Source organism: Carcharodon carcharias, chromosome 11 (assembly GCF_017639515.1).
Source record: "Carcharodon carcharias isolate sCarCar2 chromosome 11, sCarCar2.pri, whole genome shotgun sequence".
NCBI classification, from domain to species: domain Eukaryota; kingdom Metazoa; phylum Chordata; class Chondrichthyes; order Lamniformes; family Lamnidae; genus Carcharodon; species Carcharodon carcharias.
The window spans coordinates 40,980,194-41,007,816 of NC_054477.1; positions in this window are offsets into that span (position 1 = coordinate 40,980,194).

Genomic DNA, 27,623 nt, shown 5'->3' on the forward strand with positions numbered 1-27,623 from the left:
TTGGAGCATATTATAGACTCCCTTTCAACCTGCCCTTTAAATTGCCTCTCAATGACCAATCTGGTAGAGGAATGTGCTTGGTTGTCAGGCTTTTCTGCTGCTGTTCATGCCACTCAGGAGATCCTTATACATGAGAATCCACTTTCCCAACTGAAGCTATCCAGAGCCTTAATTTCCTCCACTAAACATTTGGCTGAATTTAGAAAAATAACTGCTTGTGATAATTTCCAGCATATTGATCATTGAATTATAGGATTCAATAAATTGCCAGATACCAGTTATAGAATGTGAAGTCCTTCCTGTTGAAGTAGTGGATGGGGTGGTTTGTGCTGAACATGCAAAATAACATGAATTTCACTTATTGTACCTTGGATTTTAATGAAGCCTGAAATTCCCTAAAACCGTTTGATCCTATCTTACTGATGTCTTGCTGTGATGCTGAATTCATCACATATCTTATAAAGTGCAAGTCACTGATGAAATTCTGACCATACTGCTGCCTGGCAGATATTACAGAGATTGTCTGCAGTGAACTAGTGCCATAAATGTTGAATCTTTTGCAAAGTCTTATACACATCTCCTCAGTAGGGCCCTCATATGATCTGTTTGGAATTCCCTCCCTAAACTCTTCTGATTCTCTCCCTCTCTTCCTACCTTTAAAAGCCTTTTGAAAACCTATTTGCCTCAGATCATTTCTCCTAATGCCTGCATTAATGTTCCACACTCAAATGTACTCTTCTGTGAAGCACTTGGGATTTTTACTACATCAAACATGCTATGTAAAGATTAGATTATTGTTTTATCACCAACAAAAGGGAAACAATAAACTTTAATCAGATATTGTAAAATATTTTGTTAGTAGATTAAACAAAATGTGTCACCTCCTTCATATCCATTCTCCTTTTTAATAATGAACTATAGGGTATTTTGATAAGTCCCAAATATAATTAGAATAGGAAATACGATACGTTCGCATACATAATTTTAGAATTTCATGATAGGTTACCATGCTAAATGTACACAAAGAGTTCTCATTGTTATAATTTTAAAAATTTAACAAAAGTAAAATAATTTAATGCAAAACAAATGCAGGGGGCAGGATTTTTAGTTTGGTGGGTGCCTGTGGTCGGCGAGTCCAGGAGCGGCTTTCATGCTGGCTGGCCATTAAATGGTCAGCCAGTGTGAAAAGCTCACTGAACTGATCAGCACTGCTGGGGTGTGGGTGGGAGGAGGGCAAGCGTTGAAGTCAGCGTAGGCGGGTGGGAGCACAGAATGAAAGCTCCGTGAAGGCAGAAGGCTGCCTCAGGGAGCTGAAGAATTCAAAAGCAATAAATAAAGATTTTAAAATGCTAAAAAAATGTCAACGCTTCAGGATCAGTCACCTGAACATATGGATGGTGAAAATTCTGTCCATTTAATTTTTTTAAATTAATATCGGAAACCTCATCCTGCCCTTGGATGAGGTTTCCTCAAAAAGGTAAAGGCCTCCTGGCCGACTTGCCCACCTGCCAACCATAATGTTGGATGGGAAATGAAAAATCTTCATTAATTATAATGTTAATGACCTTAATAGGCCTCTTAATTGTTGGCAGGTGCGCTGCTGACTCTCGCGCATGCCTGCCGACTGGAATATTGAGTGAGTGCATGATGACATCGGAAAGCTCGCCCGATGTTATCACGCTCTATTTCATGCCAAGCGAGTTGGGTGCCCACCTGCACGCCAAACAAAAAATTCTACTCAAGTAAAACTCCTACATGGCATAATATCGCAGTGGCACAATGCATAAAGGCACCAATATGAAGTTCCACAGAGTGGTACAGCACAGGTTTGATCACCTACAATAGGATGTACAAACATTTGTTTTCACAGGCTTCACAGATTTATACCATGTCGGTTTAGGGGCTATAAATTTGATGTTATAAAGCCTATACTTGGCTTATATCTCAAACTGCTGGTGCAACTTGCTAAGTTTCCTTTGACAGCACCTTTCAAACCCATGACCCCTCCTACCACCTAGAAGGACAAGATAGCAGATGCATGGAATGAACCCCACCTGCAAGTTCCCCTGCACATACTATCCTGACTTGAAACTATATCTCTGTTCCTTCACTGCTGCTGCGGCAGAAACCTGGAGCTTACTTCCAAACAACACTGTGGGTGTACCTACACCACACACGGATTGCAACAGTTCAAGAAAGCAGCTCACCACCAGCTTCTCAAGGGCAATTAGGGATAGGCAACAGATGCTGGCCGTGCCAGCAATGCTTACACCTCATAAAAGAATGAAAAAAACTGAGAGATCTTGATATTCTTATTGATGATATATTCAAAAATGATGCAACATTATTAAAAGTAGCATAAAGTCCAGTTTGACAGATTACAGCTAAACAGACTACATACTTAACTCAGGAAATTTGGTGAGTGAATTTGGCACAGGGAGGGAAGATGTGTAGTTCTGTTCTTTCACAAGACAGGAATTGGTCCGAGAGAGGGACAAGAGACAGCAAGACCGGACAGCTGAAGTCCAGAGACATTGATCAGGTAAACAGGTAGGTGATTGGTGAGTTTTAAGGTTTCTTTTTCTCTCTAAACTGGGACAGCAGTTTAAACTAATACCAAAGAGGTATAAGTACTGTACTAAATATTTGGCTGAGCTAGTTAAACTTCTTGAGGTAACTACAAATAATCATTGAATGATATTTCTCAACTTGAAACCCTAATTATTTAAATAAAATAGATTAGAAATGGTAGGGCATGCAATGTGTTGTAGCTGTAGCACATGGGAGCTGGTGGACACCAGAATGACCCATAGCAGCCATGTCTGCAGTAAGTGTCTGCAGCTTGAAGAACTTCGGCTCAGAGTTGATGAGTTGATGGCCAAGCTTCAGACACTGCGAAGTATCAGGGAGGGGGAAAGCATCCCAATAATAACACCAGAAAATCAAGGGGCAAAAGGAGGGAGGAATTTAAAACAATCACTATCACTAGGGAAAAAGTGCAAGGAAAACTAACAGGACTAAAGGCTGAAAAATACTCTGGACCTGATGGCCTGTATTCTACGGCCTTAAGAAAAGTGGCTGCTGAGATAGTGGACGCATTGGTTGTAATCTTCCAAACTTCCCTCGATTCTTGAAAGGTCCCAGTGGATTGGAAAACTGCATGTGTCACACCTCTATTCAAGAAAGGAGAGAGACAGAAAGCTGGAAACTATGAGCCAATTAGCCTGACATCTGTCGTTGGGAAAATGCTGGAATCCTATATTAAAAAAGTAGTAGCAGGATATTTAGAAAAGCATAAGCCAAGCAGAGTCAACATGGTTTTGTGAAAGGGAAATCATGTTTTACAAATTTATTAGAGCTCTTTGAGGATGTAACAAGTAGAATGGATAAAGGTGCCACATAAAGGATTACTACACAAGATAAGAGCTCATCATGATGGGGATAATATTTAAGCATGGATAGAGGGTTGGCTGACTCACAGGAAACAGAGACTCAGGGTGAGTGAGTCATTTTCATATTGGCAGACTGTTACTCGTGGAGTACCACAGGGATTAGTGTTGGAGCCTCAACTATTTACAATCTATATTAATAACTTGGATGAAGAGACCGAATGTATTGTAGCCAAATTTGTTGACAATACAAAGATAGGTAGTATAGCAAGTTGTGAGGAGGACACAAAGTAGAGGGGGTGGGGGTGGGTGGGATCTTGTGGAACCTGCAAGGGCAGGAAATGTGGCATGACTTAAGAAGAATGCAAAATCTCAATTTCCATATAGCAGGTTGAAATACAGAAATAAAGTCAGCAGTGTGAGGTGAGGTGAGCATTATACCAGCCTGTGGAGGGTTCATACTTCTAATACATTTGCATGCTATGAATACTCATCAATGTGAAGCAATTTTTAATGAAGTGCTACCCTCGGGATAAAGTTAGCAGCGCATGAGAATCTCATGACCCCTGCTTTATTGTTTGAAGGAGGCGTGCACCACTTAGCTTTGTGCAGTTGTGACTAAGGTAAGCGATTCATGTGGAACTCTGTGGTACAAGGCACTGGGTCTTGAAAGGTTAGTGTTTGGGCAGGGAGGTGTGATGGAGGGAAGGGAGGGTGGACAGAAGGTTGTGTTTGGGTGCATAGAGGGGCAGTGGAGGGAGGAGAGGGTGGACAGAGGGTGGTGTTTGAGTTCAGAGAGGTATAGTGGAAGGAGGGGCCCAGCGTCCTAGGTGTGGTGATCCTATAAGGGTGGGGGTGCAGTTCCAGGCAGGGATTGTAAGATGGATGATTGAGGGGTTGGTGCTATCAATTCTGGGGTCCTGAGGGTTGAATTGAGGGTGCTGGGTGGCAGAGGGAATAGTTACAGTCAAAGGGGGAGTTGTATTTGATGTAGGGGGTCATATCCAGAGTCAGGGTTAGGTATTCAAAGGTCTTTTGGGATGGGTCATGGGAGCAGACAAAAACGTTGAGGAGGATAGTTCTGGGTCAGTGAACATTTAGATGGTCATGGTGTAAGCACAGTGGAGTGGGTGGGGGTGGGGGCAAGTGTGGGAGACAGAATGTCCAGGGAAATGGTAACAGGATCCAGGGTAACTGGGGGAGATTCAAGGGTAACAGAGTGGAGAGGCAAGTTTATGATGGGTGGGTCAAGGGCAATGGGGGCAAGCCTGAGGGTGACAGGAGGAGAGTAGAAGGAACAGGAATGAGTCTCAAAGGTCACATGCACCTTACCTTTAGGGTCTTGTGTCAAAAGTAAATCTATTGAAGTGGGAGGAGGATCATTTTGGATGGGTGGAGTGCATGTTGCACACAACTGGCTGATTAAAGGGACTCCGTAATAATTAGTTAAATGGATAAGAACCATGGACAAGCACGTTCTCATATGTATGTTTACCCTCTTCACACAGTGTAATTACTGCCATAATCATGGGTTTCATTCACCAGATATTCCTACAACCTTGAGAGCAGGTGGAGAGAATATGAAGAAGGAGAGATCTTGTTGACCAACAACAGAAGCTGCAAGACCAAGAAACAGCAGGCAGCACCAGCAGGCTGGTATGGATGCTGACATCCAGGGAAGGCATCGGTGAAGATGGGCACTGGCACATCAATGCAGCCACAAGACAAGAAGAAAATACCTCCAGATGCCACAAACACAATGCTAGAGATGTCTGAGAATGTCCCAGGAAATGGTAACTGAGATATGTTGGATTGTTCATCAAGATGTGCAGCCATGTGGATTTGGTGGAACCCCATGCCAGTGGCCCTCTAAGTTACATTGGCGCTCAATTTCTATGCCAGCAGTGGCTTCCAGGGCACAGTGGGTGACAATATATGGCATCACACAGGCTGCCACACATAGGTGCATAAAGGAGATGACTGATGCCCTATTTAGTCAAGCCAATGATTTAATCCGCTTCATCACTAATGTGACAGCCAGGCAGCAAGGTCAGCTGCATTTTGATGCCATCCTCAAGTGCAAGGTGTCATCGACTGCACTCATATAGCTATAAAAGCTCCTTGGGAATAGCCAGCTGCATTTGTGAATCATAAAGGGATTCACTCCTTGAATGTACAACTGGTGAGTGACCACCAGAGAAGAAAAATGCAGATCTGTGTTTGTTTCCCAGGGAGCTGTCACTATGCATACCTCTTGTGCAACTCACGGCTTCCAGAGCTTTTGGAAGCCCCAGCCCAGCTTGGTGCATGGATTCATAGTGATAAGGGCTATCCCCCTGGTGCATGTCTGATGGTGCCAGTGAGGCATCTCCAGGGTGAGGCAGTGGAGAGCTACAATCAAGCTCATGCATCCGCTAGCGCCTTCATAGAGCTCACCTTTGAGCTTCTTAAAATGTGCTTCCGCTGCGTTGACCTGTCAGAATGGCTCTGCAATACACACCCCAGAGGGTGTCATGAATAATAGTGCTTGCTGTGCACTGCACAACCTGGCACTACAACATGAACTGTCTTTGCGAGGGGAAGAGTGTAAGGAACATCAGCCCTCCTCAGATGATGAGGGTTTGTTGGAACACAAAGGGGAGGCCATAAATCCAAATCAACCTTTCATGGATACCAGTGCCATGGAGTGACGTGTAAGGTTTGCCAAGGCCAACCTGATCTATACAAGGTTCGCACAACAATAACGCATCTGCATGACAAGCCCTCCCTTGCCAGACCTCCAAGCCTTCCTGGGGCATAGACCTAGCCCTGCCATCCTCCCTTGCTGAGTTAACTATAAACCTGTGTCCTCTAGCACCTACCTACCATCTCCTCTGCCTCACACTGGGGATCTGAATAGAACAGGTAGCGGAGCACTGTCACACAGACCTGCTAGCAAGTTCGTGGACATCCATGTAACAGCCTGCCTTGCTCAATTATTCTGATCTAGCATCATCTTTAAAGTGATAAAAGCAAAATACTGCAGATTCTGGAAATCTGAAACAATAACAAAATTTGCTGGAAAACCTCAGCAGGTCTGACAGCATCTGTGGAGAGAAAAATGGAGTTAACGTTTCGATTCCATGACACTTCTTCAGAACTAAAGAGAAGTAAAAGTGTGGTGAAATATATATTGTTAAGAGGGGGTGGGACAGGTGAAGCTGGTTAGGAGGCTACTGATAGGTGGAGGCAAAGGAGAGGTTGCAAAAGATGTCAAACAAAAGGTTGAAGGGGCGTTGATGGTGGTGATACTGGCTAAAGGAGATGCTAATGGTGACATTAAGAGTAGAAAACAGAATGAGCAAGTGACAGATGGCCCTAGTGGGGCTGGAGGGTGGGGATGGCTGTGGGGAAATAGATCAAAATAGGCTAAAAGGTGGGGATAATAGAAATAGGTGAGAAAAATATATATATATAAAAATTAAAAAATAAATATTTGAAAAAAGGGATCGAAAAGGGGTGAGAATGGAAGAGAGAGTTCATGATCTGAAGTTGTTGAACTCAATGTTTAGTCCGGAAGGCTGTAAAGTGCCTAATTGAAAAATGAGGTGCTGTTCCTCCAGTTTGCGTTGAGTTTCACTGGAACATTGCAGCAGGCCAAGGACAGACATGTGGGCATGAGAGCAGGGTGGTGTGTTGAAATGGCAAGCGACAGGAAGGTCTGGGTCATGCTTGCGGATAGACCGAAGGTTGTTCTGCAAAGCGGTCACCCAGTCTGCGTTTGAGCTCTCCAATATAGGGAGACCACGCTGGGAACAGCGAATTCAGTAATTGAGGGGAGTGCAAGTGAAGCACTGCTTCACTTGAAAGGAATGTTTGGGCCCTTGGACGGTGAGGAGGGGTGAAGTAAAGGAGCAGGTGTTGCACCTTCTACGATTGCATGGGAAGATGCCGTGAGAGGGGTTTGAGGTGTTGGGGGTGATGGAGGGGTGGACCAGGGCGTCCCGGAGGGAACAGTCCCTATGGGATGCCAACGGGGGAGTGAAGGGAAGATGTGTTTGGTGGTGGCATCATACTGGAGTTGGTGGAAATGGCAGAGGATGATCCTTTGAACGCGGAGGCTGGTGGAGTGAAAAGTGAGGTCAAGGGGGACCCTATAATGGTTCTGGGAGGGAGAGGAAGGTGTGACGGCAGAGATGTGGGAGATGGGTCGGACACGGTTGATGGCCCTGTCAACCATCGTGGATGGAAAACCTCGGTTAAGGAAGAAGGAAGACATGTCAGAAGCACTGTTTTGGAAAGTGGCATCATTGGAACAGATGCGACGGAGGCGAAGGAACTGCGAGAATGGGATGGAGTCCTTACAAGAAGCAAGGTGTGAGGAGTTGTAGTTGAGGTAGCTGTAGGAGTCAGTGGATTTGTAATGAATATTGGTGGACAGACGATCACCAGAAATTGAGACAGAAAGATCAAGGAAGGTAAGGGAAGTGTCAGTGATGGACCATGTGAAAGTGATGGAGGGGTGGAAATTGGAAGCAAAATTAATACATTTTTCCAGGTCCAGATGAGAGCATGAAGTGGTCATCATGCTCTCATCTGGAAACAGTCATCGATGTACAGGAGAAAGAGTTGTGGGAGGAGTCCTGAGTAGGACTGGAACAAAGAATGTTCCACATACCCCATAAAGAGACAGGCATAACTGGGGCCCATGCGGGTACCCATAGCTACACCTTTTATTTGGAGGAGAAATTATTCAGTGAGAACAAGTAAAACCAGGTGGAAGACAGTGCTGGTAGGTGGGGATTGTTCGGGTTTCTGTTCAAGGACGAAGCGGAGAGCCCTCAGACCATCCCGGTGGGGGACGGAGGTGTAGAGGGAGTGGACGTCCATGGTGAAGAGGAGGTGGTTGGGGCCAGGGAACTGGAAACTGTTGATATGATGTAGGGCGTCAGAGGAATCGTTGATGTAGGTGGGAAGAGACTGGACAAGGGGAGAGAGAACAGAGTCCAGATAGGAAGAAATGAGTTCCATGGGGCAGGAACAGGCTGACATGATCGGTCTACTGGGACAATCTTGTTTGTAGATTTTGGGGAGGAAGTAGAAGTGGGCTGTCCAAGGTTAGGAGACTATGAGGTTGGAAGCTGTGGAGGGAAGATCTCCAGAGGAGATGAGGTCAGTGACAGTCTTGGAAACAATGGCTCGATGCTCATTGGTGGAGTCATGGCCCAGGAGGAGGTAGGAGGAAGTGTCTGCGAGTTGGCACACGGGCTCTGCACGGTAGAGGTCAGCATACCAGACAACAACAGTACCACCCTTGTCGGCAGGTTTGATAACAAAGTCAGGCTTGGATCTGAGGGAACGGACTGCGGCAAGTTCAGAAGGAGACAGGTTAGAGTGGGTAAGAGGAGCAGAGAAATTGAGACGACCGATGTCATGCCGACAGTTCTGAATGAAAAGATCAGGAGCAGGTAAGAGGCCGAAAGGAGGTTTCAAGGTGGAGGGAGAATACCGGAGGCAGATGAAAGGATCCACTGAACAGGGGGAGGACTCCTGCCCAAAGAAGTGAGCACGGAGATGAAGGCAGCGGAAGAAGAGTTCAGCATCATGCCGAGCCGGAATTCATTGAGGTGAGGGCGAAATGGTATGAAACTGAGTCCTTTGCTGAGTGCTGAATGTTCAGCATCAGAGAGGGGAAGGTCAGAGGGTGTGGTGAATACACGGCCAGTGCTGGGATTAGAAGACGGGATGGGGAGGGTGGAGGGTTCTATGTGGGCATTGTTATCAATAAGTTGTTGGAGATTGCATTCCTTAGCACTGGAAAGAAAGAGACAAGTTTCTTGTTAAAGCGTAGGATGAAACAAAAAATAAAATGAAACTGGGGCAAGGACAGCTTTGAGATAGGGTGAGTCAGTGCTGCTGGAGGGAGAAGTCAAGTGTGTTCATATGGCGGCGCATGGCATTGAGTGTGAATCACAGGATGCAGTGAGAACAGCAGTCTGAGGAGTGTTGTATGTACCAGAGATACCTGTAATCCAGGGTGGATTTGAAACATGAAGGATGGAACTTCAGTTGGAATCCACGCGGGGTAAGTCGGAGATGGAGACAGTCCCTGAGGAAGGAAATATGGCTATGAAAGCAAGTTTTAGTAAACACCTTGTCAAACACCAGGATGGAAATGGAAAGCAATGAAGGTGAACATGGCAAAAGAGACAAGTGGAAATCCTGTCGGAGAGAAGACCAGTAGTTCTTCAAGGTAGGCATTCCTGGAAGAGAAGTGGCAGTCAATTAAACACTAAGATAAAAGCAAAATACTGCAAATGCTGGAAATCTGAAACAAAATCAAAAATTGCTGGAAAAACTCAGCAGGTCTAACAGCATCTGTGGAGAGAACGACCAGAGTTAACATTTCGAGTCGGTATGACTCTTCTTCAGAACTAAAGAGAAGCAAAAGTGTTGTGAAATTTTTACTGTTTAAGGTGGGTCGGACAGTTGAAGCTGGATAGAAGGCCAGTGATAGGTGGAGGCAAAGGAGAGATTGCAAAAGATGTCATAAACAAAAGGTCAAAGGGGCATTGATGGTGGTGATACTGGCTAAAGGGGGTGCTAATGGTGACATTAAAAGCAGAATGAGCAAGTGACAGATGGCCCTAGAGGGGGTGGTGGGAAAAAAGATTGAAATAGGCTAAAAGGTGGGGTTGAAACAATGAATGGAAAAAAATATTAAAAGAAATAGGTGGGAAAAAAATATATATAAAAATTAAAAAATAAATATTTGAGAAAATGGGATCGAAAAGGGGTGAGGTTGAGCTCATGATCTGAAGTTGGTGAACTCAATGTTAAGTCTAGAAGGCTGTAAATTGCCTAATTGGAAGATGAGGTGCTGTTCCTCCAGTTTGCATTGAGCTTCATTTTGAAAGTGCTTTGATTGCAACTGCACCTGTCTCATTTATATCCGCTGAGAGTAATGTGGGCAATGTCCTTTAGAATGCCTAGATGTGGGCCGGCTGTGCCTGCATTTAAAGCCATGTTCCACAGAATGATCATCACAGAAGTAATTCAAGTAATTCACAATTCACATGAACAGCCAATAAGAATGCACAAAAACGCAACACATCTCATTCAAGAGTAATGACTATGTCCTGCCTCTCCAGCCATCAAACTGCAACAAAATGGGGTATGTCATGAACGCTACATCTGATACTATGACAAGTCCCAACACTTCTCAATAATTATGAACGATGACAGAAAATAAATTATATTGTGTGTATTTTTACAAGTGATAAAACATGGATAAATCACCTGTGCCAGCTGTGCGCTCATACTTTTATCACTTTTCTTTTCCTATTGGTACATCAAGGTGGAACCCCAACATTAGCAGCTGGGGAGGCGATGCCATAGTGGTATTTTTGCTGGACTAGTAATCCAGAGACCCAGCGTAATTCTCTGGGGACCCAGGTTCAAATCCTGACATGGCAAATGGTGAAATTTGAATCCAATAAAAATATGGAATTAGAAGTCTAATGATGACCATGAAATCATTGTCAGTTTTTGTAAAAACCTATTTGGTTCACTAATATCCTTCAGCAAAGGAAATCTGTTGTCCTTACCTGGTCTAGCCTACATATGACTCCAGACCCACAGCAATGTGGTTGACTCTTGAAATGGCCTAGCAAGCCACTCAGTTGTAAGAAACCGCTACAAGTCACAAAAAAAGAATGAAACTAGATGGACCACTCGGCATCGACCTAGGCACTGGAAGCGACAACTGCAATCTTAGCCCTGTTGACCCTGCAAAGTCTTCCTTACTAACATCTGGGGGCTAGTGCCAAAATTGGGAGATCTGTCTCACAGACTAGTCAAGCAACAGCCTGACATAGTCATCCTCATGGAATCATATCTTACAGACAAAGTCCAGACACCACCATCACCATCCATGGGTGTGTCCTGTCTCACAGGCCCAACAGAGGTGGTGACACAGTGGTATACAGGGAGTTTCCATGGGAGTCCTCAACATCGACTCTGGACTCCATGAAATCTCAGGCATCAGGTCAAATATGGGCAAGGAAACGTCCTGCTGATTACTATGTGCTGCCTTCCCTCAGCTGATGAATCAGTTCTCCTCCATGTTGAACATCACATGGAGGAAGCATCGAGGGTGGCAAGGGCGCAGAATGTACTCTGAGTGGAGGGAACTTCAATGTTTGTCACCAAGAGTGGCTCAATAGCATCACTACTGACCGAGCTGGCCAAACCCTTAAGGACAAAGCTGCTAGTCTGAGTCTGCGACAGGTGGTAAGGGAGCCAACAAGAAGGAAAAACATACTTGACCTCATCTTCACCAACCTACCTGCTGCAGATGCCTCTGTCCATGACAGTACAGTAGGAGTGACCACTGTACAGTCACTGTGGAGATGAAGTCACGCCTTCAAAAATGCTAGTCTTCAGCCAATTTGATTCACTCCACGTGATATCAAGAAATGGCTGAAGGCAATGGGCCCTGACAATATTCCAACAATAGTACTGAAGACTTGTGCTCCAGAACTTGCTGTGCCCCTAGCCAAGCTGTTCCAGTACAGCTACAGCACTGGCAACTACCCTGGCTATGTGGAAAATTGCCCAGGTATGTCCTGTACACAAAAAGCAGGACAAATCCAACCCAGCCAATTACCGCCCCATCAGTTCACTCTCGATCATCAGTAATGGAAGGGGCCATCAACAATGCTATCAAGTGGCACTTGCTTAGCAATAACCTGCTCACTGATGCCCAGTTTGGGTTCTGCCAGGGCCACTCAGCTCCTGACTTCGTTACAGCCTTGGTTCAAACATGGACAAAAGAGCTGAACTCTCAAGATGAGATGAGAGTGACTGCCCTCAACATCAAGGCAGTATTGGACAGAATGTGGCATTAAGGAGCCCTAGAAAAACTGGAATCAATGGGAATAAGGGAGAAAACTCTCTCCTCAGGGCAGTGTCCTCAGCCCAATCATCTTCAGCTGCTTCATCAATGACCTTCCTTCCATCATAAGGTCAGATGTGGGGATATTCCCTGATGATTGCACAATGTTCAGCACCATTCACAACTCCTCAGATACTGAGGCAGCTCACGTCCAAATGCAGCAAGACCTGGACAATATCCAGGCTTGGGCTGACAAGTGGCAAGTATTATTTGCGCCACGCAAGTGTCAATCACCATCTCCAACAAGAAAGAATCCAACCATCGCCCCTTGATGTTCAATAGCATTACCATCACTGAATCCCCCCCCATCAACATCTTCGGGGTTACCATTGACCTGAAACTGAACTGGACTAGCCATATAAATACTGTGGCTACTAGAGCAGATCAGAGGCTAGGAATCATGCGACAAGTAACTCACCTCCTGACTCCCCAACTCCTGTCCACTATCTACAAGTCTGGAGGCCGCTGGACGTAACATTGAGTTCAACAACTTCAGGTCATGAATATCTCCTCCATCCCCACCCCCTTTCCGATCCCCCCTTTTCCAATAATTTATATATTTTTAATATATATATTTTTTAATATATATTTTTCTTTTTCCACCTATTTATATTAGTTTTAAATGTATTTCCATTCATTGTTTTATCTCCACCTTTTAGCCCATTTCGATCCCTTCCCCCTACCCCACCCCTCACTAGGGCTATCTGTCACTTGCTCGTCTTGCTTTCTACCCTTAATGTCACCATTAGCACATTCCATAGCTAATATCACCACTGTCAATACCACTTTGTCCTTTTGTCTATGACATCTTTGGCAATCTCTTCTTTGCCTCCGCCTATCACTGGCTATCTATCCAGCTCTGCCTGTCCCACCCCCCTCAACCAGCTTATACTTCATCTCATTTCTATTTTTCCTTAGTTCTGATGAAGAGTCATACAGACTCGAAACATTAACTGTATTCCTCTCCGCAGATGCTGTCAGACCTGCTGAGTTTTTCCAGCTATTTTTGTTTTTGTTTCAGATTTTCAGCATCTGCAGTATTTTGCTTTTATCTATAGGGTCTTGAGGGCCCAGTCTCCTGCAATGGTGCAGAGATGAGCCCTAGCCCTTGCCTCCTGGAGCTGCTGGGATCAATGGTGGAGGGGATGAAAAGACACTACTAACCCTGGAGGTGTCCTGAGAGGAAGGCCCTAAGGAAGCCAGCATGTGCTCCTCCTCCATCTTGTTGCAAAATGACACCTCCATGTCTCCCTGAAGGGAAGAAGCTCATGGAGGGACAGCCAGGGGCTTCAACCCCTCTTGCCTAGCTAATGCTGCACTGAGCCCATGGCTAGAGTGATGGAATGCAGGTCAGATTGCATATGGGTTGAATGCTTGATCTTGCTCTCCATGGCAGCCCTATCCTACCTATGGATAAAACCTGTATGCAAATGCCTGAGACATGACTCATTGTGTGGATGGACTCCTCTATATCCCGCGCAAAGCTACACATGATCGCTGATATCTCTGCCATATTTTCCCCTAGCCTCTGCTGCATGTAAAATAGGCTTCTTGAGGCCTGACCAGAGGCCCATCATTAGCATTAGGCTCAGCAGGAACCTGGTCCCCAGCAGTCCTTCGATCATCTGCAGACTCAGCTGTTACATCCACCCTCAGCTAATGCAATGTGTCTGTGATGTGCTCACTGCATTGTATTCCGCGTGAGCCATCCACAGACCATGTGGACATAACTGCGCTGGCAGAGGTTGATGATAAGGCAGATGACAATGCATCCTCTGGGGCACTGGCTGATTCCCCATGGGTGGACCCTTCAGGCTCCTCCTTTGGTTGCAGCCTGGTCCTCGGATGATGATGACCTGTAGTGGAGAGCAAAAAAAAATCACATTAAGAATCATCACAGTTTGAACGCTTCACATTTCATTGCATCCATCTTGTGTATCAGTCCAGCCTCGCCATTTGTGACAGATCATGCTCCCTCCTGCCCAGAAATCTCCATCGGCTCTTCCTCATATGCTGTGAGGAGCCTGAGGTTGAGAACTTCTCCTCCTGTCTGTCTCCTCTCCTGGGAATTCTGGGTCTGCTTGTCCTGCATGACAAAGTGCAAGATTAGTAACATGTCAAGTGATACCTAATCCCCTTGTCTGCATGCATCCCCATCACGTACACAGGTCTGTCATTCATATGTTACATCCAAGTGCACACAAAAAGAATACTTCCACACACTTTGGCCTCAATTGCCAAGTGGCACTAAGGCTTATCAAGCATTCACTCTTCTGGCATAGCCAGTGTTACCAAATTTCATGGAGAAAATTAAGGGACAGCCTGGCATGGGTATCTGTACAAGTTGTTGGTGAGGGTAGGTGATGGTTGCTGCCAAAGTGAGAGCGGGGGAGGTTCTACCGGATCTGTCACAGCCTGCAAGCAGGAGGAGAGCAGGTACTGCACATTTGCGAAATGTAAAGGTCCAAATTACGGGGCAAACAGCATCCTGGCACCATGTAGCCTGGTACATGGGACAGTGGACTCAGATACGGGATGATGTCTTAACATAAGGGATGGTTGGTCATCCTGGGCATAGCTGCCTGCTCGCACATATATATTATCGATGATCACACAAGAGACACCTGATGAAGATGTAACACTGGCACTTCTCCTTGTGTATCGGAGCAGGTTGTTGACCCATTTCCTGCACTGCACCCAGGTTCAATTTGTCACTCCATCACCTCCTCTGCCACTTCCTCCAGGCTACCTTGGTCTAGCAGAAGGGTGTTCTGATGCCATCTTTAGCAAAGAGCAGCTCTCATCTTTCCCTGACGACCCGGAGGAGAATCTGCAGGAGGCATCGCTGAACTGTGGGGCTGGTATAATTCGATGGTCAGACATTGGGTCTGTTGTGGTCTTGAGATTAAACTCAGATGATTGTGCCACTCTCCAGCACTGCAGTATTCTGGCAGTGATCCAGTCTCTCCATCATGGTGAAAATCTAGGCCAAAGTCTTTGATGTATAGATGCCCCTACAGACTACCGTTTTGAAAAGTACACATAGTAGACTTAGATATAAAGGTCATGCATCATACAGGGGAATATATAATAAAAATAATAAAAGCCCGGAATAAAGTGTTTGTGGACTGAAGGCTCAATTTGTGGAAATGATGCTATATTTGATAAAATGATATCGATAATGTGAACAGTATTAACAAAAATAGATTTTGGGGAATAAAAGAAACAGTTGCAATTAGCATAATTATTACAATCTTTGGAAGACATTGAAAGGAACAGGTTCAATTCACTTGGAGGGTTTCAATGCTGAGCCTTTCTTGTGTAAGTTTTTATTGCTATACTATTATAGCTCTCACAAAAAAAAGAGTATGAAAGCAGTGTGGGAAACAAGAGACCTCTCAAATAAATAATAAAATTGTATTATTTCATAATGAATGTACCTGGTTTTGAAGTTGTTAAGATGAACCTTTTGAAGTGAAGACTAGTGTTGTAAAAATTGAGTGCCCTGAAATTCTTGCACCAACAAGTGGGACTTCTGGCCATTGACAGCCAAGGGCACTGACCTTAACAGAAGTCCTGGGGTCATTTGTTTTGCATAATGCAGGGGAAGCAATCGGTAATCACTTTGGCAAAGTCAGCTTCTTTTTTGAACTCGCCCTTCCTGATATGTATATCGTGAGCCTTCATCCCTAGCTGTAATCTCATGGGCAGGCTTCTCTTTCTTCCTTGATTTTGGGCCTGTGCTCAGCCTTACCTGGCAGTTCCTCTTATGGAATCATGCCACTATAATGTGGCGCATAGTCCCACCATTTGAATGTACCCTGTTCACCTGGGACCTTAGCTACTGTCGACAGCAACATCAATTCCTGATTTGTATATGCACACAGACTAGGGAAAGTTCATTGAATTCTGTTTTTGATATTTGACTGTATGCTGAAAACATATAACTCCATGATCATCTATGCCATTGTTCCCCTGTATGAGATATATATACTTTGGTTTTGTCTGTCAATTAAGAATGATTTATAAATAAATAATATATTTCAACACCAATGAGAGATTGTCCTGAAGGTCACAATGTCTCTTTAATGCCACAAAAATTTACAATTCAAAGTGAAAGCGGCTGTCAGCTGCTAACAGATATGTCATCCTCCTCTTACATCAGATCGTACAGCTGGAGATCATTGGAAAGCTCACTTCAGTATAATACAGCGTAGTGTATTAGAATCAAAAACCCGAGGAAAGACTCTAGGTGTACAAATAAATATTACAATCCCCATTACAATCACGACCAACTCTGAAATAGATTTCTTCTTATCTGATCAGGCTGGAAAGCGTGCGTTTACCTGATTCACTTCTGCCTGCTGTGAAGTGCTTAATGAGTCTTAGAAGGTTTATGTTCCTCTTAAGACCAAAAGATACACCTGAAGTCAACAGATCTTTCTGCTATCTGATTCTTACCAACTTAATTTGATTCTGTGATAAAACCTTGTAGCAATCTGTTGGATCTTCAATGATAAAGTGTAGGGTTTTTCCTCTCTGATGTGTTACTTGCAATTTAAGGGATTATATTGAATCTTGGGTGGCCATCCAGTGGAGCGTGCTGGTTGGCTGTTCATTCTGGAAGTGAAGTGGCTCCTATGATTTTGAGGCTTCAAACCCATTTACATTTACCAGGTGAGGTTGCAATGCATCAAACAAATATTCTGATGCAACTTGCTCGATTTGACAAAAGGAAACCTGGAGCTGTCTCCAGGCAGGTAATTTCTGGTGAGTGGGCTGTGGTGAATACATATAGCAATTCTGGAGGCTGTGTTCTCAAGCTGGCAATGGCCCAGGTTATTTTGTGGGCTCCAGAGGTGCACCCCTGATACTCCAAAGACCGTAAAATTAATTCAAGACTTACCTGTGTGAGCCTCTTCCCATTCATCATCTATGGAACTGGTCAAAGCCTCAATAGTGTCCGACCCATTTCCTGCACCTCTGCCCTTACCCCTTCCTCTCCCTCCCAGAACCACAAAAAAGTTCTCCTGAACCACACTTTTCACTCCTTTAGCCTTCGTATTCAAAGGATCATCCTCCAACATTTCTGCCACCTCCAGCATATCTTCCTCTCTCCTGTGTCAGCATTCCAAAGGGACCATTCCCTCCATGACACTCTGACCCACTCCTCTATCACCCCCAACATCTTATCCCCTTCCCATGGCATCTTCCCATGCAATTGCGGGAGGTGCAACACCTGCCCTTTACCTTCTCTCTTCTCTGTCCCAGGCCCCAAATACTCCTCTTCTTGAAGGCTCTGAATAAGAATCATATGGACTTGAAATGTTAACTCTGTTTCTCTGTTCACAGATACTGCCTGCTGAGTTTTTCCAGCATTTTCTGTTTTAATCCCAAATACTCCTTCCAGGTGGAGCAGCAATTTACTTGTACTTCTTTCAATTTGGTCTACTGTCTTTGCTGCTCACAATGCAGTCCCCCCTACACTGGGGAGACCAAATGCAGATTGGCTAAGCGCTTTGTGGAACACCTCCGCTCAGTTCGCAAGCATGACCCCAACCTTTAGATCACTTGCCAATTCAATTCACCACCTGGCTCTCATGCTCACAGTTCTGTCCTTGGCCTGCTGCAGTGCAAGCTGGAGGTTCAGCATCTTATCTTCCAATTAGGCAGATAACTGCCTTCTGGACACAACACTGAGTTCAACAACTTCAGACCATGAACTCTGTTCTTCATTTTGAATTTTTTTCCCTCAAATTCCAGTTTGCATCTTGTTTTCATGGGGAGGATTTTGAGGTCATCGGACAGATGTGGCTGGGAAACAGCCTGCCGCCCGGGATTGGCCCTCGACTGTGATTTCACGCTGGCTGTCCAATTAATGTACAGCCAGCACGAAACACATGCTGAAAGGCTCAACGCTGCCGGGTTGGGGCTGGGAGGAGGGTGAATGCTGAAGTCAGCATGGCCATGGGGGAGCATGCATTGAAAGCTCCCCGAAGACAGAGAGCTTCCTCCGGGAGCTGAAGAATTTTAAACCCTTAAATAAAAATTCCATCCGTAAGAATCTCTCAGCTAAACATGTTGACGATAAAATTTCTGCCCAAACATTTTTCTTTTTTTAAATTAATATCAGAAACCATATCTCACCCTTGGATGAGGTTTCCTCAAAAATCCAAAGGCCGCCTGGCTGCTTCGCCCGCCCACCAACTGTAACATTGGATGGGCAGCAAAAAATAGTGGTTAACTAATTGTTTAATGGCCTTACTAGACCTCTTAATTGTCGGTAGGCGCGATGCCGACTCTTGTGCTTGCCCACCGACCGGAATATTGGGCGAATGTGTGATGACACTGGGATGCTGGTTTGACGTCATCACGCACTATTTCACTCTCGGGTGTGTAGGGCGCGCGCCCGCAAGCTGAGCGGAAAATCCTGCCCCATGTCTTTGCTCTCAGACAGAGCTGATCTTGATTCTATGATTAATACCTATTCTGGACCAATGCCTTGTTTCTTTCTTACTACCATTAATACGCCCTTTGCCTTTTGTTTCATGATATCTTTGGTATTTTATCTCCTCCACCCTGTAGCCTATTCCTGGCATTACCTTCTGTTTCACCCGACCCCCTTCCCCTCCTTTTTTCTACCGCATAAAACCCATCACATTTCTATCTGTCTTCAGTTCCAAAGAAGATTCATATTGGACTCAAAATGTTAACAATGTTTCTCTCTCCACAGATGCTGTGAAACCTCCTAAGCTTTTGCAGTATTTTCTGTTTTTATTTGGTCAAAGCCTGCACAGTAACCAGTTCAAACCAGTTCCACCAACTCCAACCTACTTAAAATGGCAATTTGGGCCCTATTTACATCATAAGAGCCTAATTTCCATTTTAGGAGGGCCTATCTCCTGAAAAGAGTCTGGAACTAAAAGGCTGATATCAGTAAAAGTGACAAAGAAGCCATCAGATTGTCACAAAAAAACAACTGGTTTCACTAATGTCTCACTTACATGTGAATTTAATCTCACACCAATGTAGCTGATTCTTAACTTGCCCTAGTGTCAGTTAAAACTTTTCAAAGACCATGACAAGTGAGAAATAAATACTAGTCTTGGTAGTGATGCCAACACCCTGAATGAATAAATATAAAATTTAGTGGGCACTTAGGAGACACAGAGATAGGTCTTGTTTAAAATGGCACAGGAGACATTGGTGGTGTTTGTGGCACTGACCACGTTAGTGGTGTTAATATAATTAATATAATGTAAGATGATTAACCCCATTTTAAGGCCATTACCAGCCAGTCAACACTTGGTTAATGGAATGAAAATATATATGTTTGAGTATAGTTGCATAAGTATTATCATGTTTAAACATGTCAGACTTAGGATTACAATTACACATCAAAGTTTTGTTTGCTTGATTCAAGGACTCAGGTTTTAGTCAGTTTTTTAAAAATAATTTTTACCTGCTTCCTTGTTTTCTTTCCTGAATTACCATCAAGGTGTTCCAAACTGTACAGCCCAAAGCATCAGTACTAATCCTGACAATTATTCTTTATTCACTCCACGCGATATCAAGAAATGGCTGAAGACCCTGGATATTGCAAAGGCTATGGGCCCTGACGATATTCCGGCAAAACTGGCATTTACCCAGCAATGTGGAAAATTGCCCAGGTATGTCCTGTATACAAAATGCAGGACAAATCCAACCTGACCAATTACCGCCCCATCAGTCTATTCTCAATCATCAGTAAAGTGATGGAAGGGGTCATCAACAGTACTATCAAGCGCCACTTACTCAGCAATAACCTGCTCACTGATATTCAGTTTGGGTTCCACCAGGGCCACTCAACTTCTGACCTTATTACAGCCTTGGTTCAAACTGGGGCAAAAGAGTTGATCTCCAGAGGTGTAGTGAGAGTGACTGCCCTTGACATCAAGGCAGCATTTAACTGAGCATGGCATCACGGCACCTTAGCAAAACTGGAGTCAATGGGAATCAAGGAGAAAACTCTCTGCTCATTCAAGTCATACCTAGCACAAAGGAAGATGGTTGTGGTTGTTGGAGGTCAATCATCTCAGTTCTAGGACAGAGCTGCAGAAGCTCCTCAGGGTAGTGTCCAAGGCCCAACCATCTTCAGTTGCTTCATCAACCTTCCTTCCATCATAAGGTCAGAAGAGGGGGTGTTCGCAGATGATCATACAATGTTCAGCACCATTCGCGACACCTCAGATATTGAAGCAGTCTATGTCCAAATGCAGCAAGATCTGGACAATATCCAGGCTTGGGCTGACAAGTGTCAGACAATGACTATCTCCAATAAGACAGAATTGAACCATTGCCCCTTGACATTCAACGGCATCACCGCTGCTGAATTCCCCACTATCAACATCCTGGGGGTTACCATTGACCAGAAACTGAACTGGACTAGCCACATAAATACTGTGGCTACAAGAGCAAGTCAGAGGGTAGGAATCCTTTGGCAAGTAACTCATCTCCTGATTTCCCAAAGCGCCACTATCTACAAGGCACAAATCAGGAGGATGATGGAACACTCTCCACTTGCTTGGATGAGTGCAGTTCCAACAGCACTCAAGAAGCTTGACACCATCCAGGACAAAGCAGCCTGCTTGACTGGCACCCCTTCCAAAAACATTCACACGCTGCAGCAGTGCGCATCATTTACAAGATGAACAGCAGGAACTCACCAAGGCTCCTTAGGCAGCACCTTCTAAACCCATGACTGCTACCATCTAGAAGGACAAGGGCAGCAGATACTTGGAAACTGCACCAACTAAAAGTTCCTCTCCAAGCCACTCAGCATCCTAACTTGGAAATATATCACTGTTGCTAGGTCAAAATCCTGGAACTCCCTCCCTAACAGCACCATGGGTGTACCTACACCACATGGACCGCAGCGGTTCAAGAAGGCAGCTCATCACCACCTTCTCAAGGGCAATTAGGGATGGGCAATAAATGCTGGCCTAGCCAGCAATGCCCACATCCCGTAAATGGATTAAAAAATGAATATCCTATGCCCTCAAGAAGACTTGTTGAACTTGTATAGTGAGGTTATCCAGTTCTAGACACAACACTTTAGGAAAGTTGAGAAGGCATTGAGACAATGCAGAAAAGATTCACGAGAAGGGATGAGGAACTTCAGTTATAAAAACAGGCTGGAGAAGTTAAAACTGTTTTTATTGGAGGAGAAGGCTGAAAGGAATTCAGCTTGAGGTATTCAAAATCTTGAGGGACATGAACAAAGTAGATGGGTAGAAATTGTTCCCACTCGTGAAAGGGTCAAGAACGAAAGGGCACAGATTTAAAATAATTTGCAAAAGAAGCAAAAGCGATATGAAAAAATACTTCTTCACACAGTAAGTGGTTAAAGTCTGGAATGCACTGCCTGACAGTGTGGTGGAGGCAGGTTCAATCGTGGCATTCCAAAGAGAATTAGACTGTTATTTGAAAAGGAAGAATGTGCAGGGTTACAGGGAAGGTCAGGCAAATGTCTACTGGGTGTATTGCTCATTTGGAGAGCTGGTGCAGACATGGTGGGCCAAAAGGCCTCCTTTTGCACTGTAAAAACTCTGAGATTCTGTGAGTTCAGACAAGCTTTTATTCTTTGTCAAGGTGATATGAAAAAGACGAGCAAAATTTACTTTCCTATACAAAGCCCAAATGCAAATATTTGTTGTCACCGAGATGCTTCTTTGGGTTTTGCAGCTGATATTTTTGGTGAGTAATTTTCTTCTTACTGTAGACTTGGCTCATCAAGTATCAATTTTATTGAATTCATTCTGAGGATGTGGGTGTCATTGTCAGTTTTTACCTATTACTGGTTGCCCTGAGAAAGTACTGTTCTTGAACCACTGCAGTTCATGCAGTGAGGTATTACCACAATGTTGTTAGGCTAGAATTTCCAGCGATAATGAATGAATGGCATGTTTTGCCCAAGTCACTAAGGCGCGTGAATTGGAGTGGAATTTGAAGGTAAAGATAGCATGTACCTGCAGCCCATGCCTCTAGCTGATGGAGATCGCAGGTTTGGGAGCTGCTGTAAAAGAAATGTTGGTGTGTTGCTACACATAAAATATTTTTATGCTATTTAACAACTTTGAATTTTGTACTCCATTCACTGTTGCTGATCTGAGTGTCAAGAAAAATGTCGAGAAAATAGAAAAAAGATATTTAATCCTTAGTATATGGGGGATTAACAAAAGGTTTTAAGTTAAAATGCATCAGCTCTCACTTTAGTAATTTCAGATTTTATCCATGTGCTCCCTTTTCATTACGTTAAGGAATTCTTATGATATATGGTTTGTCTTGGAATGAAGACTGTTCATCAGAACCCACTATTGGAGGGTGCCTGAGCCTGTTTTTCCCTCTGAAAATTGTTGGCATTTTTTGTGTTTTGGTAACACTCTTCATTTGAATTTCAGGTCTGCTGCTTTTGCAGTTTGCCCTTTTCCCCTTGTCCCTTTCTCTATTTTCCCCATTTTCTCACATTTTTGTTTGTGTGGATCTTTCCCAGGTCTTCATCCCACACTACTTATACATTCATTTGCCCTTTTAATGCCCTTTGTTAGCTGGATGTAGGTCAAGAGGGAAAAAGATAATGATTTTAGACAACTTTGAGAATGGGAGGCTTCTATGAGCAACTGAAGAGCAAAATCCAAGACTGCAAGACCTAGAGAAATGAGTCGAGGACCTGTTGTTAAACAAGTCAATATTATAATGTTCCTCCATTACTTCACTGATTATCTCTTATATCATCTGTTTTATATTAAACAGTTTACAGGTAATTCAATCCATTGCTCCCTCTCTTTAGTTGATATAGCTGATAATTCTCACCCTCTTACTCCTTCCTAATCCCTCAATTTTTTTCAACTTTACTGTAGTAACTGTGCATTTCTCATCTTCATTTCCAGCAAAGGATACTGTAAAGACAGAGAGATTAGCCCCTAATAAATCTTGAAAGGCATAATGACCGAAGAGTACCAGACAAAAATAACTCTTCAAGCATACCTCCTCATCAAAGAACCGTTAGGAACTTCATTGTCCTTGATCAGGGAAAGGTTAGATGCCTTAGGCTAAGTGACTCATCAAACTGTTTTACATCAACAATTTGGATTCTAATAACATCTACACTACCATCCCCCATTAGAGCATACATAAGGTACTGAATGAATGAATTAACCCCCTCTTGCCAAATCTCCAAATAAGACCGATCAGAGAGTCATGAACTAATGGTTCTTCATTACCACCCTAGACAATTAGCTGCATTTAAATCTTAAATATTGAAGTGTGCACAATTACTATGCAAATATCGTTAAATGGCAGTTAATAGTTGAGGTTACAATGGCAGTTCAGTAAATCACAATCATTCATCATTAACCGGCTGGATGATTATGAATTGATATTAAGCTCAATGTTTGAAACTGGTATAAATTGGTGAGGTGATTTTATGATTAGAATCCTTATAACACAGCTGACAAGTTAATATAATTAAATAGCAAATCTGTTGGACATTTGAAAAATGTAATGAGTCCACGTTGTTACTGATATTGACAACTTTAGCAGTGATTCCAGAAACTTATGCAGCTGTCTCCTTCTGAGTTGTCAAGGTGCAATTGGTTGCCTTGGCTTCTTCTCTGATGATTGTGTTAGCTTCCTGGGATGTTAGAGGAATTAACTTCTGTCAGTAGCTCTGATATTCATTCCTTCCTTGCTCCTCTATTGGTAGTGATATTTGACTATCTGGCTCAAGCTAACTTACAACAGTGGCAACATGCATTTATATAGCAACTTTAATGCATAAAACATATTAAGGTACGTCACAGAAGCAAAATCAGGAAACAGTTGCGGCAAGTAACTCACCTCCTGACCCCACAAAGCCTGTCCACCATCTACAATGCACAAGTCAGGATTGTGAAGGAATACTCTCCACCTGCCTGGATGAACGCAGCTCCAACAACATTCAAGAAGCTCAACACCATTCAGGACAAAGCAGTCCGCTTGATTGGCACCCCATCCACAAATATTAACTCCCTTCTCCACCAAGGCACATGGCAACAGCGTGTACCATCTATAAGATGCACTGCAGGGACTCACCAAGGCTCCTTATATAGCACCTTCCAAACACACGATCGCTACCAAGGAGAAGGACAAGGGCAGCAAATGCATGGGAACACCACCACCTGGAAGTTTCCTTCCAAGCCACACACCACCCTGATTTGAAAATATATCGCCATTCCTTCACTGTCGCTGGGTCAAAATCCTGGAACTGCTTTCCTAACAGCACTGTGGGTGTACCTACACCACATGGACTGCAGGGGTTTAAGAAGGCAACTCACCCACCACCATCTTCTCAAGGACAGTTAGGGATGGGCAATAAATGCTGGCCTAGCCAGCGATGCCCACATCCCATGAATGAATTAAAAAAAACTAGGAATGGCATTCCCAAGGTCCTGAGACTCAAGGTAACTGTGGGAAATTCACAGATGTCAGGGGGAGTTCATAGGATGATGGATGGCAGGTTGAGAGTTAGTGGGGAGATACAGTTCTGGCTGGGAGCCTCAAGGGTCTCTGATAGCTGGTCATGGCTGGTAAGGAGATGCATGGAATTTAACTGAGGTTAAGGCAAGGTGTCAGACTGATGAAGATGATGGAGGGAAACTCAGCAGTGATAGGAGAGTGCACGGTCATGGCCTCCATTCCAGTGTCAATGCTCTAGTCTCCATGCACATGACTGCATCAACAAGAAGAGATCTTGGCATTGATTCTCCAGGATGGGATTGATCATGGTGGGGTGGGTGGAGGCCAGGGTTTGCCTGATGCTAAGTATAGGGTTTCCCATTGGGCAGAAATGCTCAGAACAGGAGGGAGGGCCTCAAAGAATATGCTGACCAGGTCGTTCCCTGCAGTTTGTTCACAGATAACCTCAGGCAGACATGATGTTGGAGCAAGTCAACCCAATACTTCTGATAGCAATGTTGTAGCTGTGGAGGAACTGCTAGGGGTGACCCAGAGCCATGCAGAGCAGCGGGCATATCAGCAACAGGGAGAGGCAGCGGAGGGTCAAGCAGCGCAGGATGCTGGCAACCAGGAGCCTGCGTGACAGTGAGCATTGGTGCATAAATGTATCTACCACAGGTGGTGCAGCTACCTGCAGATCTCTGAAGTGTAAGTTGGAAGCAGCTTAGAATGTCAGGGACATGGTAACTCCCTCCCTAACAGCACTGTGGGTGTATCTGCACTACATGGCCTGCAGCATTTCAAGATGGCAACTCACCATCACCTTCCAAGGGTAACTAGGGATGAGCAATAAATGCTGGCCCAGCCAGCGAAGCCTACATCCCATGAATGAATAAAAGAAAAGCAAAGAAAAATGCCTGCTGCTCCATCAAGACCGATGACCACAAGAACTGGGAAGTAATCCAATGACGGTAGTATTAAAAGTGACAACAACATTGAACTTCTTTGCTAGTGGCTCTTTCCAAGGCTCCACTGGGACATGTGTGGAATATCCCAGTCTGCCACACACAAATTCATCCAGGAGGTGACAGATGCCCTCTTCAGAAGAGCAAATGAGTTTGTCAAATTCAGTGAGATTCAGAGAGCCAGGCAACCAGAGATGTGGGATTTGTTGCAATTGCAGGATTCCCACAAATGCAAGGGGCAATTGACTGCACACATGTGGCACCGAGTGGTTCCTGGGATCAGCCCTCTGCATTCATTAACATAAAGGGGTTTCACTCTATGATTGTGCAGCTGGTCTGTGATCACAGAAAACAAATCCTCCAGGTATGTGCATGCTACCAATGGAGTTCCCTTGATGCTTACATCCTGAACAACTCACAAGTGCCACAAGTGTTTACTCTACATTATCGACTACAGGGTTGGCTCCTTGGTGACATGGGATACCCACAGAGGACCTGGCTGATGACACTAGTGCAGAACCTGCACAGTGCCAATGAGAAGAGATACAATGCCACCCATGCATTAATAAGGGCAACAACAGAGTGGACGAAGTGACTCCTAAAAAGGAGGTTCCGCTGCTTGGACCGCTCAGGAGCAGCGCTGCAGTACTCACCAAAAAGAATATCCAGGATCATTGTGGTCTGCTGCACCCTGCACAACCTCGTTCAGCAAAGAGAGGGAGATGGAGGAGCCAGATGTCTTCTCTGATGACAAGGAAGACAAAATCTTTCTTTTTCTATCACTATGTCAAGGTGTAGTCCCTACATCTGCAGCTGAAATGGAGGCAGCCTGCTGACTATGTTCCATTGCCTGAAGTGACCTTGGTGGCTATCCTCTGGTAATCTGAGGTTTAGGGGGTTTCAGCCTACTGAGGGTCTCCTGCACAGGAACAGGTGCACCCTCTTCAGCCTGTCCTGGTGGAGGTGATGGGGTCACTGGCAGAGGGGAGGTGGAGAGGTAGGGCACCCTTGGAGTGTCCTGGGATGAAGCCCCCGGGGTGCATGCTAGTGCTCCTGCTCCCTGTTGGTGCATGCTGGCACCTCCCTGACACCTTGAGAAGAAGGGGCACCTGGAAAGCAATTGTTGTGTCTTGTTCCCCTTTCACCTAGGCATTGCTGCAGTGTGCCCATGCCTTGTGCATGGAGTGCAGGTCTGAACGCATATCCGGCATTGACTGAGTACTCAGCTGGACCAGGCCCTCTATGGCGGTGGCCGCCCTCTCCATGAAGGAAACCAAGCGCTTGCATGTCGAAGCCATAACAGTACTCATAAAGTAGAAGGCCACCCTCAGCCTTCACTCAAGTCTGCGCGTGGCCTCTGGCATCTCTGCCTGATGTTCCCCTGCCTGTCTCCGCATCTCCATCAGGCCAAATCCAGAGGCTCAGCATGGGCCTGATCACTAGCAGTCCTCTGAATGTCAGAGACCTCAGTTGTCACATTCTCCTTCAGCTGCAGGCACGTGTCAGTGATGTGCTCACCAGATTGTGACCCTGAACCTACTCCAGAGTGAATATGCACCAATGTGAATATCTCTGTGCTAGTGGAGGGTGCAGGGGAATGGCATGAGAGTGCATCCTCAGAGGATTCTGAGGCAACCTCAGAGGTGGTGCTCAAGGTGCAGCTGGAGCTAGAGGCAGAGGTGGAGCTGGAGCTGGGAGAAGGCTATCTCCTCTTTTTGTTCTTTGACTGGCTACGAGTATCTGCAGTGGAGAACGAAAGGAATTAGCTGATGCACAATCCCTTTCTCAACAATGTTTCAGGCATCACTCCTGTCCAGTTTTGAACAGAAGACTGGAGGCATCCTCATTCGATTGCTCCGA